Source organism: Fukomys damarensis, unplaced genomic scaffold (genome assembly GCF_012274545.1).
Source record: "Fukomys damarensis isolate Sample0158 unplaced genomic scaffold, DMR_v1.0_HiC HiC_scaffold_25, whole genome shotgun sequence".
NCBI lineage: Eukaryota > Metazoa > Chordata > Mammalia > Rodentia > Bathyergidae > Fukomys > Fukomys damarensis.
In genome coordinates this window covers 23,110,183-23,119,878 of record NW_022900937.1, presented here as the reverse complement: position 1 = coordinate 23,119,878, position 9,696 = coordinate 23,110,183, and the positions used below count along the sequence as shown (strand labels likewise).

General features: G+C 49.5%; 1 protein-coding gene across 1 annotated transcript in view; it reads right to left on the bottom strand.

The window, feature by feature from the left end:
* The window catches only part of Cd276 (CD276 molecule), a 17,355-nt gene extending 13,160 nt beyond the window's left edge, over positions 1-4,195 (bottom strand). Inside the window, exon 1 of the mRNA XM_033756102.1 lies at positions 4,071-4,195. The gene's annotated coding sequence lies outside the window, so the exon portion shown is untranslated. The remainder of the gene's footprint in view (positions 1-4,070) is intronic.
* Positions 4,196-9,696: the final 5,501 nt, after the last annotated feature.

The window sequence follows — 9,696 nt, the reverse complement described above, 5'->3', positions numbered from 1 at the left end:
ACTGATCTTCTTTTTTCTTAAGTCCATCTGAGTTATGTTTCTATTATCTGCAAGTAAAGGAGCCCTTGAATACACTCCATACAGTCAAATATTCAGTAATTCATTTATTCACTGAGAGCCCAGGAGGGAGACACTGGGGACAGAGATGACAAGACTGTCCCCAAGGAGCAGATCCCAGTAGGGTAGGGACAGTTGGCATGCAGATAAATCGGACAGAGCCATGACCACCCAGGGATGGGTTCAGAAGAGCCTTGACCACCTCCGTGGTGCAGCTGAGAAAGGCAGCCCAGCCCCTTCCGGGTCCAAGACCTGACCTACTGCTGCTCCTGGCCCACTGGCCACCAGATCTTGGCATGGCAGAAAGAAAGCCCAAAGCTCAAGGTTCTAGTCCCAGCTGACACCACTCTGCTGTTCAGTCTTAATGAGGCGAGTTTCCTTCTCTAAGCTCAACGATTCCATTTCTAAAAGCAAGAGTTTTCTGGAAGCTGAGGGGATGTCCTCAGTGTGTTAAGACTGAACGTACTATTATCCCTAAGGTTTGAGCATAGCTGCCATACAAGTCACACTGAAATGTGCACAGCGACTGTGGCAGAAACCCTTACTTATACTCATCCTCCCCTTCTATAGGATTTTTAGCCGGGCACAGGGCCACATAACTGCAGACTACAGATCCCAGCCTCCCTTGCAGCTGGGTGTGGCCAGGTGGCCATTTTCTACCTAACAGGATTAGAGAGGAACTGCTCTGTTCAACTTCTGGGTCATGCTCTTAAAGTGGAGGACATCCCTGCTTCCCTCTGCTCCCTTTTGCTGGCTGGAGCGCAGATGTGATGAGGCTTCGGGGACACTGCTGCTAATGCTGGCATGCTGGGCACCGAAGGACAGCAGGACAAGCATCCTGTAGGACTGTGGTACCGGCCCTGGGTAGGACAGACCTGGATGGTCACATGGGCGAGAAATATCTGTTCCAGCAAAACTCACTGTTATTTTGGGTCTCTCTTGCAGCATCTGAACTAATTTAAGCAGCCAAACCTCTCTCTGATCTCCCTCCCTGGGATATGTCACTGCTCAGAGCCACAAAAGGAAACCATATCTAAAACAAGCATCTCAAAATATCAGTTGACACCATCTCTTCAGGGTCACTTAGAGCTACCTGAGCCCAGCTTCTAGGAGATGGCAGGGTAGAAGCAATATGGGGATTGCATGAAGGAAGACAAGAGTAAGGATAGTCAGAAGCCTAAACTAAGAAATGGGCATGGGCTGGGTATTTAGCTCAGTGGCACAGAGCCTGCCTGGCAAGCACGAGGTCCTGAGTTCGATCCCTGCCCCCCCCCAAGAAAAAGAAATGGGCAAACCTGAGCACACAGGGCAAGATGGGAAGCCCTGAACAGGACGTACCTGCAAGAGGAAGAAACAACTTCTGAGCCAGATCAGTGGGCCACCCACACCCAAGTGTGGGCTTGTGGACACAGAACCTGAGTTCAGAACACAGAATCACTGGGTTTTGACAATAATGTTGGGACACTGAGGGAGGTGGCAGCAGAAGAGACCCCAGGACAAGTTGTGGAGAAACTTCAGAAGTTTGCGGTCAAGTGTGGGAACGGGGGCTCTCCCAGGCCACCGGCCACCTCTGTGGCAATGAGGTGCCAACTCCCTCCACTGCACGCCTCTGGTTCTGGGGCCGCTCCCACAGAACAAGTGTGCCTGCTTCCTTGCAGCCCCGCGAGTATTTCATCTTCCTCGGCAAGGCCATCACTGGGCAGCCATGTCACACTGGTCACCTGAAGAGACCATAAACTGTGGCCAACAAGCAGAAGGCGTTTGGACTCTGCGGCTGTCCCATGTCGCACAGTCCCCTGTTGACGGAGTTGAGGAGGGGCGGAGCTTTGTGGGCAAGTTCTCTTGTGACTAGGACACTTTACACAAGTCAAATTGAATCCTTCCTTCCCACCACCGTGATCTTTTTATCTAATGGGGTGAAACACCCATAACACAAAGCTGATCATTTTAGCCCTGTTGAGGAAAACAGTTCAGTTGTATTACCTATATCCACAGTGGGTATAACAATGCTGTGATTTTTTGAAGTACTGTTTTGACAGACCCTGCTGTATAGGAAATGCCCACTAATTTTTTTTTTTTTTGATGGATGGAAAAAAAGAATGAATTCTGTCTTCTCCCTGCTTTGTATCATGGGTCCCCAGAGAGAACAAGGCCAGGAAAGGCCACAGAACCATCTCCTCCTAGATCAACATCTATCCTCACTTCACCCTGTGGGATGAGGAGTGTTCCTTTCCATGATCCCCAGTCTGCTGTTCCCATAGTCTACCTTCCTCCCTATAAAGCTATTTATTTGCCCATTTCAAATCTACCAGCATTCATTCATTCATTTACCCAACATTTACTAGGAACCAATGTACTGGGCATTGTACTATACCCTACAAATGGAGCTGAAGACACAGACATGAATATACACTTACAAATGTTGTCATTCCTCTCCCCACGCCCATAGCACTAAGATTTGAACCCACTGAGCTATCTCCCAGCCCTTTTTAAAATTTTATTTTTCAGGGCCGGGGAGGTAGCTCAGTGGCACCACGCCTGCCTGGCAAGCACAAGGTCCTGAGTTCAAGCCCTGATACCGAAAAAACAAATAAAATGTATCTTTTATTTTGAGACAGCGTCTTGCTAAGTTGCTCAGACTGCTTCATAAGCAATTCTCCTGACTCAGCCCCTCAGAGCGCTGGAATTACAAGCATGTACAACCGTGCCCAGCTAAATAATATTGTCATTGAGGAGTGTATTTAAGTGTCATGCTTCGAAAATTATCCATGATATGACAGGGATTTAGCTCAGTGGCACTGCACCTGCCTCGCAAGCACAAGGTTCTGAGCTCAATCCCCAGTACCAAAAATTATCACATATATATATAATTTATGTCAAATAATAGAAGCCACTATTGTGGAAAGTTTGTTGTGTCTGGATATGTCTCAGAAAACTAAAAATAGAAATTCCATTTGACCCAGCTATTCCCCTTCTAAGTAGCTTCCCAAAAGAGTTAAAAGCCGGGTGTGGTGGTACACTCCTGTAATCCCAGAACTTGAGGGGCTGAGGCAGGCGGATGGCTGTGAGTTTGAAGCCAGCCTGAACTACATAGTGAGACTGTCTCAAAAAAAAAAAAAAAAAAAAAAAAATTAAAGACATCTTGTTATAAGCATACATGCATACCCATGTTTACAGAAGCACAATTCATATTAGCTAAATCTTGCAAACAGCATATATGCCCATCAACAGATGAACAGTTGAAGAAAATATGCTATAGATACACAATGGAGGACTACTTTGCCATAAAGGATGAACTTGAGTCATTTGTAGGGAAATGGATGCACCTGGGGACCACAACATTAAACCAAATACATCAGACCCAACAAGTTTAACTATTACATGGTTTCTCCTATGTGAGAAATATAAAGAACAAAAGATACACAATAGGAAATGGGGAGAGATCTTTTTGCAAATGGGAAGGGGACCAAAAGAAGGGGAAGAAAGGAGAGGAAGAGGTTGAAGAAAGACTTAAGATGTGTGATGTCATGGACCACTCCCCATGATGAACATAATATACTGCAAACATGTAGTAATAAAAATTAAAATTTAAAAAAAGAAAGTTTGCTGTGTCCCAGGCTCTTTGCTGATGGCTTTTAGTCATATGAATCCCTTTAAGCTTTCCAACGGTTCTACAAAGCTGGTACTATTAATATACTACAAACAAGGAAATTCAGGGACTGAGGGGTTTGCTAAGTCGCTCAAGGCTGCATAGCTGCTTAGTGACGTACATGTTTAAAATATTCTATTTTCATAGTAAATAGAGGGGAAATATCTGGGAAACAAACATAGAATTGAAGTATGCTGTGATCCCTGCTGTGATCCAGGTTACACACACTGTCTCCTCCCCACCCCCGTGCACTTCAATTCCTTCTCAGCATCTCCTTCCGTCCTTGACAAAGCAGCGGAATATATGCCAGCCGCGTCCCGCCAGCCTTTAGTAGTCAGGCTGGAGAGTCTTCGCTGTTCTTTACCTCAGAGCGCCCCTCTCCTGCTCCAGATTGGCTCCTTCAGATTACAGGGCCTCACCTTCCGGCAGGGAACCCAGTCCATCTGGTGCTGAAGGCTCAGTGCCAGCCTCAGGCCTGAGCACGTGACCAACTCTGACTCACAGGAGAACCCCCCCCCGCCGCCCCCCCCCACCCCGCCCGGTGATTGGTTCAGGAGTGGGCCGGGAGCCAAGCTGCACCCAATCAGTGACCACCACCCCTCTCAAGCCCGGAGTCATCAATAAAGACTTTCTTGCTGAAGTTGCTGGAAAGAGCAGCTCTGGGGCTCTTTGGTCATCAGTCAGCTACTGACAATCTAAAGAATTGATCTAAACAAATTGGCAGAGGCAGAGAGGACAGCCAGAGGGTTACAGAGCCCTAAAACCACAACGACGTTAACCCTGATAACTGAAGCAAACTGCGTACCTAGATTTCCCAAATATTTGGACCAATCTCTTTTGTTTTTGTCCTAAGCCTGTTTGAGCTCAGAGTAGGCTATATCTGATACATCTTTACTGTTTCTCTTCACCTCTGCTTCTGTCCGTCCTCATCGTCAGCTGGATGACTACACAGCTTCTCTACTGATCGCTGTCCATTCTCTTTTGCCCTCCCCACGCTACTGGGGGAGGGACAATACTGGGATTTAACTCAGAGCCTTCACACTGAATTACATCCCCAATCTTTTTATTTTGAGACAGGATCTCACTACTTTGCCCAGGCTGGGCTTGAACTTCCAGTCCTCCTACCTCTTTATCTTGGATGCCCTTGAAGAAAAGCCAGGGAGAGGTCTGCCACTTGAAGGAGGTCCCTGTTAGTTACTACACTGTGCTTATTCTCTTCATGGTGTTTGGATGAACAACTGGATGGAGGGACAAGTGTCTGTATGTGATAAAAAGCATCTGGAAGCCCTACAGTGAGCTCAGCCCGGGAGTGTGGGAATGAGGGTAAACGTCTGCACTTTTTTACTTGATACATTCCATTTTTGACAATGAACATGTAATTATTTCACAGTGAACAAAAGAAAACAGAAAAACCCTGGACTCTGCATCTCCTAAGCTATGCAGTGTAAGGGCCAGGCCACTGCCCAAAGATGAGCTCAAATTCATACGCTGGGTGGGTGTCAAACAAGAGGCTTACAAAAGAAATGAGCCCTCATGATTATGAAGATGATTTTGGACTTAGCTGGAGAGACAGGTTCAAATCCATGCTCTGCCACCTCCTAAGTCATGTGACTTTAGGGAATTATGCTGAGCTTCAGTCTGCTCCTCTGTAAAATGGGATAATAAAACCTGTCCTCATAGAATGGGAATGGAACGCAATGCAGGGAAAGATCCAAAATGACTAATCAACACGAGATGTTCCATAGATGGGTGGAGCCCTGGGGAGAGGAAAGAGGGGTCTCTGGAGTCCCTGGGAAGCACCTCCTGTTGGCCTTCCCTTTTCCTGATAATCTGAGTCAGTTGGAGCCTTCTGTGTCCAAGGCTGTCCACTGGCACTGCGCCACAGCCCCATGATCCTACCCAAGAGAGCAATCTTGTCTTCCTCTCCCTGTGATTTCTCTGTGTGTCACTGGGGCCACCAGGCAGAGTGGCCCACAGTCTTCCTGGTGTCCTCCACCTGTTTCCCCTGGGCCTGCAGGAAGCATAAAGAGAAGGGAACAGAAAAGAGCACAGGACAGTTAATGGCCTCCCAACCACACTGTCCTTGTCACACCATGGTCAAGCTCAGAACCCACAGGGGACAAACCCTAGGTCTTAGCAAGTCTGAGCACAGGGGGAGTCAATGCTGCAGCAGTTGGCCTACCTTTCTTATCCCCTTCTGGCCTGAGAACTGTCCCTCAAAGGAGTTTGCATCTGCTGGGGGCCCAAAAGCCACTCTACAAGGCAGCAGGATGCTGTCCTGGATGCAGAGGCTGAGAAGCTGCCTGAGGCAGGCACAGGGTGCACAGGTTGGTGGATGCATACAGCACCGGAGGCACAGAGCTCTTCGCCCGAGCTTTGAGCAGGAGCAGCCAAAAGAAGGGATGTCAAGGGAAGGGAAGGGCGGAGGATTTAGCTCAGTGGTTCCACTGCATGCTTTGCAAGTGCAAGGTCCTGAGTTTGATCCCCAGCACCAAAAAAAAAAAAAAAAAAAAAAAAAAGGGAAGGAAAGCAATGAGAGCATAAAAGATTCCATTAGAGGGCAGATCCTACCCTTCCTGTAAGCAGCAGAGCCCTCTGCTCCCATAGGAACTTTGACTCAGCACAGCAGGCTCTGCTGGTCCTCAGAGCTGGACAGCTTCTTGGAGCTCATGTGAACCAGCGCCCATCTCTGTGCCCATTGTAGAGATGGTGATTTGAGCCTAGAGTAGGAGCCCGGCTGCTGTAGGGCCCACGCTCCATCTGCAGTCACCAGCAGAGGTGAGTAAGAACCGGCTCATGAGTCCCTCTAGGTCTGGACTTTTTGCCTGTTAAATGGAACTATCAGGCTGCCTTGCCTGCTCTGTTCAGGGCACAGCACAAGCTCAGGAGCAGCAGCACTGGGTTCAAATTCAAATCCATCAGACCTACTAGACACTCAACCACCTGTTGATGACTTTACCTACTTGACACTCAGTTCTACAGCTCTAAAACAGGAGCAACAATCTCTCCCCTGCAGGGTTGCTGTGAGAATAATAAGAAAATTGAGAAAGACTTACACAAGTGTCTCATACAGAAATGGCAGTAATTTTTATTCTTGTTGCTGCTACAATTGCCGTACACCTAGGGACAAGGCCTTCTGTGCCTTTCTACGTGAGCTCCTCCTCCTCTGGCCCTGCTATATGTCTAGGTCATGGGACCATTACTCTTTCTGAATCCCCCCTTTTCCATCCAGAGCCCCACCACCACCCTAGCTCCAAACCAGCAAACATCTAAATCCTCTCCAACTCTGAGTCTGGCTCGTTCCAGGGGTCTTGTCCCACTCCTTTCCTCAGAAGCCTGGTCAAGGCTCCAAGGATCAGGGGCTCTAAACTCCACTGCTGCTATGTTCCCAGAACGGTGTCCCCCTTACTCCCTGAAGGCCAAATGCCCAAAGGCACTAGGGGTGTGGACAGGGCATCTATGCTTTGGACCAGGAAGAGAATGAGAAGAAGAACAGGGCATTAGTGAGAACTGTAAGACACAGGAGGGACTCCTGGAGGCATCGGCATGACAAGGACCACTCACCAGTGGTCCCCACCACACCGTGAGGACCACTACGTTCTGTGCACCAGATTGGGCCCACCCCCTCCCTGCCCCCCCAGATGAGTCCCCTCAGGGGACCCTGAGCACATTTGCTAGGCCAGCTATGTGTCTGCAGGCAGTGATTTGCTCTTCCTGAGCCTGGGTTGCCCCACCCCTACAATGGTGCCCAGCATGCTCCACCTCACAGGACTGCAACCTTGACTACCTGAGATGATGTCCATTAAGTATTCAACACAACCCCAGCCCAAACCTGAACCCCTGGGCTCTCATCTGACACATGCAAGGGAGGCTCAACTGGGACAGCAGGTGAGGGTTGCAGTTCATCCTGAGCTCCTTTCCCACACATCCAGACCCTAACTGCAACCTCCTCCTTTTGCTGATGGACTTCCCTGGCACTCCTCCCTGGAGAGTATGGGAGGACAGCATTGAGAAGTCACCACCCACTCAGGATAAACTCATGGGCAATGACATCACTCTGGTTACTTCCTTCTCCCCTGCCCCTGTGAGTCAGCAGCCCCGTGTGGTCAGAATCTCAGAGGCTACTTGGATGTGGGTCATTTTTCTGTACACAGACAAGACACTTGTTCTATACCACTCTGTAGAAGTCTCTTTCAGTGTGTGGAATCCCAATAAATGGCTCTAGGGTTGTGCTGGATCTCTGATCTGGATCTCTGTGTTGCCCACCTCAGTGCCAAATCCAAATCCCACTCCAAAGCCTGAAGAGCTTCTACTGAAGGATGGCCAGCGTTGAAAGAGGGGTTTCTTCAAAGTCAGGGCCAGGCTCCCCAGAGGGTCACACTTCTATAACTATAGTCCCCATAAAAATTAAAGCACGCAGGGCCAGTGGCACTGTGACTGCCTGGCAAGCGCAATGTCCTGAGTTTAGTTCCCAGTACCAGGGGGGAAAGAAAGATTACAGCGCAGAGCTCACCACAAGGCACTGAGCATCCAGCGCTCAGGCAAAGCTGAAGAGGGACAGGGAAGGAAATGTGAGTGAAAATCCCACCTCTCCTTCCATGTTTAGACTGGCATTAGCCCAGGCATCCCTCACCAGGTGGGTGGTGTGATCGTTTGCTGCACAGAAATTTGGAGGGCATTGGGAAGCTCCCTGCAGGCAGGCAGAAGCCACTACCGATGCAATGCTACAGAGATCCTCTAGGGATCAGTCGTGGGACCATGATGCATTGCTGAGGCCACATAAAGCACAGGTAAGAAAGCTGTCTCCGTGAGTCTCCTTGACCTGTGATGCCTTTGTGCAAAAACTGATGTTCACAGGACTGACCCAAAGTCACGAGGAAAATTTTCATCCCCAGGCAGACACGCTGTGAAAGCTCATCTGTCATACAGAAGAGGAAAATTACCATGGCCAACAGTCAACGAAGGCTTAGTACTTGAACTCAGGAACTCCAGGGACCAGGGAAATACACACACGTGTGCACACACACACACACACACACACACTTCCATTCCCAAGCAAGCTGGAATCACCTCCACCCCAGCCTTCCACTCACTGGGCCCAACACACTCGTTTAGCATTGGTTTAGACTTCAATTTCTCTGGCCTTCAGAAGTCCCCCAACCCCATGTGTAGGATCCCAAACTATAAGGAAGACTGCTCCCCAGCATCTGATCACTTGGGATTTCTGGGAGGCCCAGGGGAATGAGAGAGGAGGCACAACTAAATAAAGAACTCAACAGTTCAAACAGCTTCATTCCATTCTAATATAGAAAGTAAGTACTAAACATTCACTTATAGGAAAAGGAGCCAGGCCTTCATTTAATGAAGAAATCAGACTCGTTTGTAGACCATCCACAACCAATTTGACGGTAAGAGTTTTTCTCAGTTAAATCAACTCCCCTTCCCCATGCACGCACACAGTTCCTTGCTATTTGCTTTCCCGTCAATGATAGATCCCAGATCTGAGTCATCCATCACGCATTTCCCATTAGGGCAGGTTTGGCTTAGAAATGAAGCCCCTTCTCTGCCAGTTCACTGTCTGAAACTCCCAAATCTGCCAATCGCCTAGCAACAGCGAAGCCACAGAGGGCCCCGGGCGCGGGATTTCGTCCTGCAGTCTCCAAGTATGAGCCGCCCAGCCCGGGCTTCGTGCTTCCTTGAGCTTCCAGCCCCAGGGTCTGGGGAGCCACAGTCACCCGGGGATCTACAGTTCGGTTGCGCCCCGGCCCCATCTCGCCCCAAAAGGGAGACCAGACGAGGGTTGCGGTGGATCTGGGCCCTGGAGCCCGGAGAGCAGCAGGTCCCGCGTGCTTTCGTGCGCTGGGGGTGGTGGTGTTACGGGGCGCCCCGAGATCACCGATCACCGGCCACCCGGCTCCGGCACGTCCTTGCTGCGCGTAGACAAAGGCGGCCCCGCCCCGCCCCGCGCGCCCAGCCACGCGGCACTCACC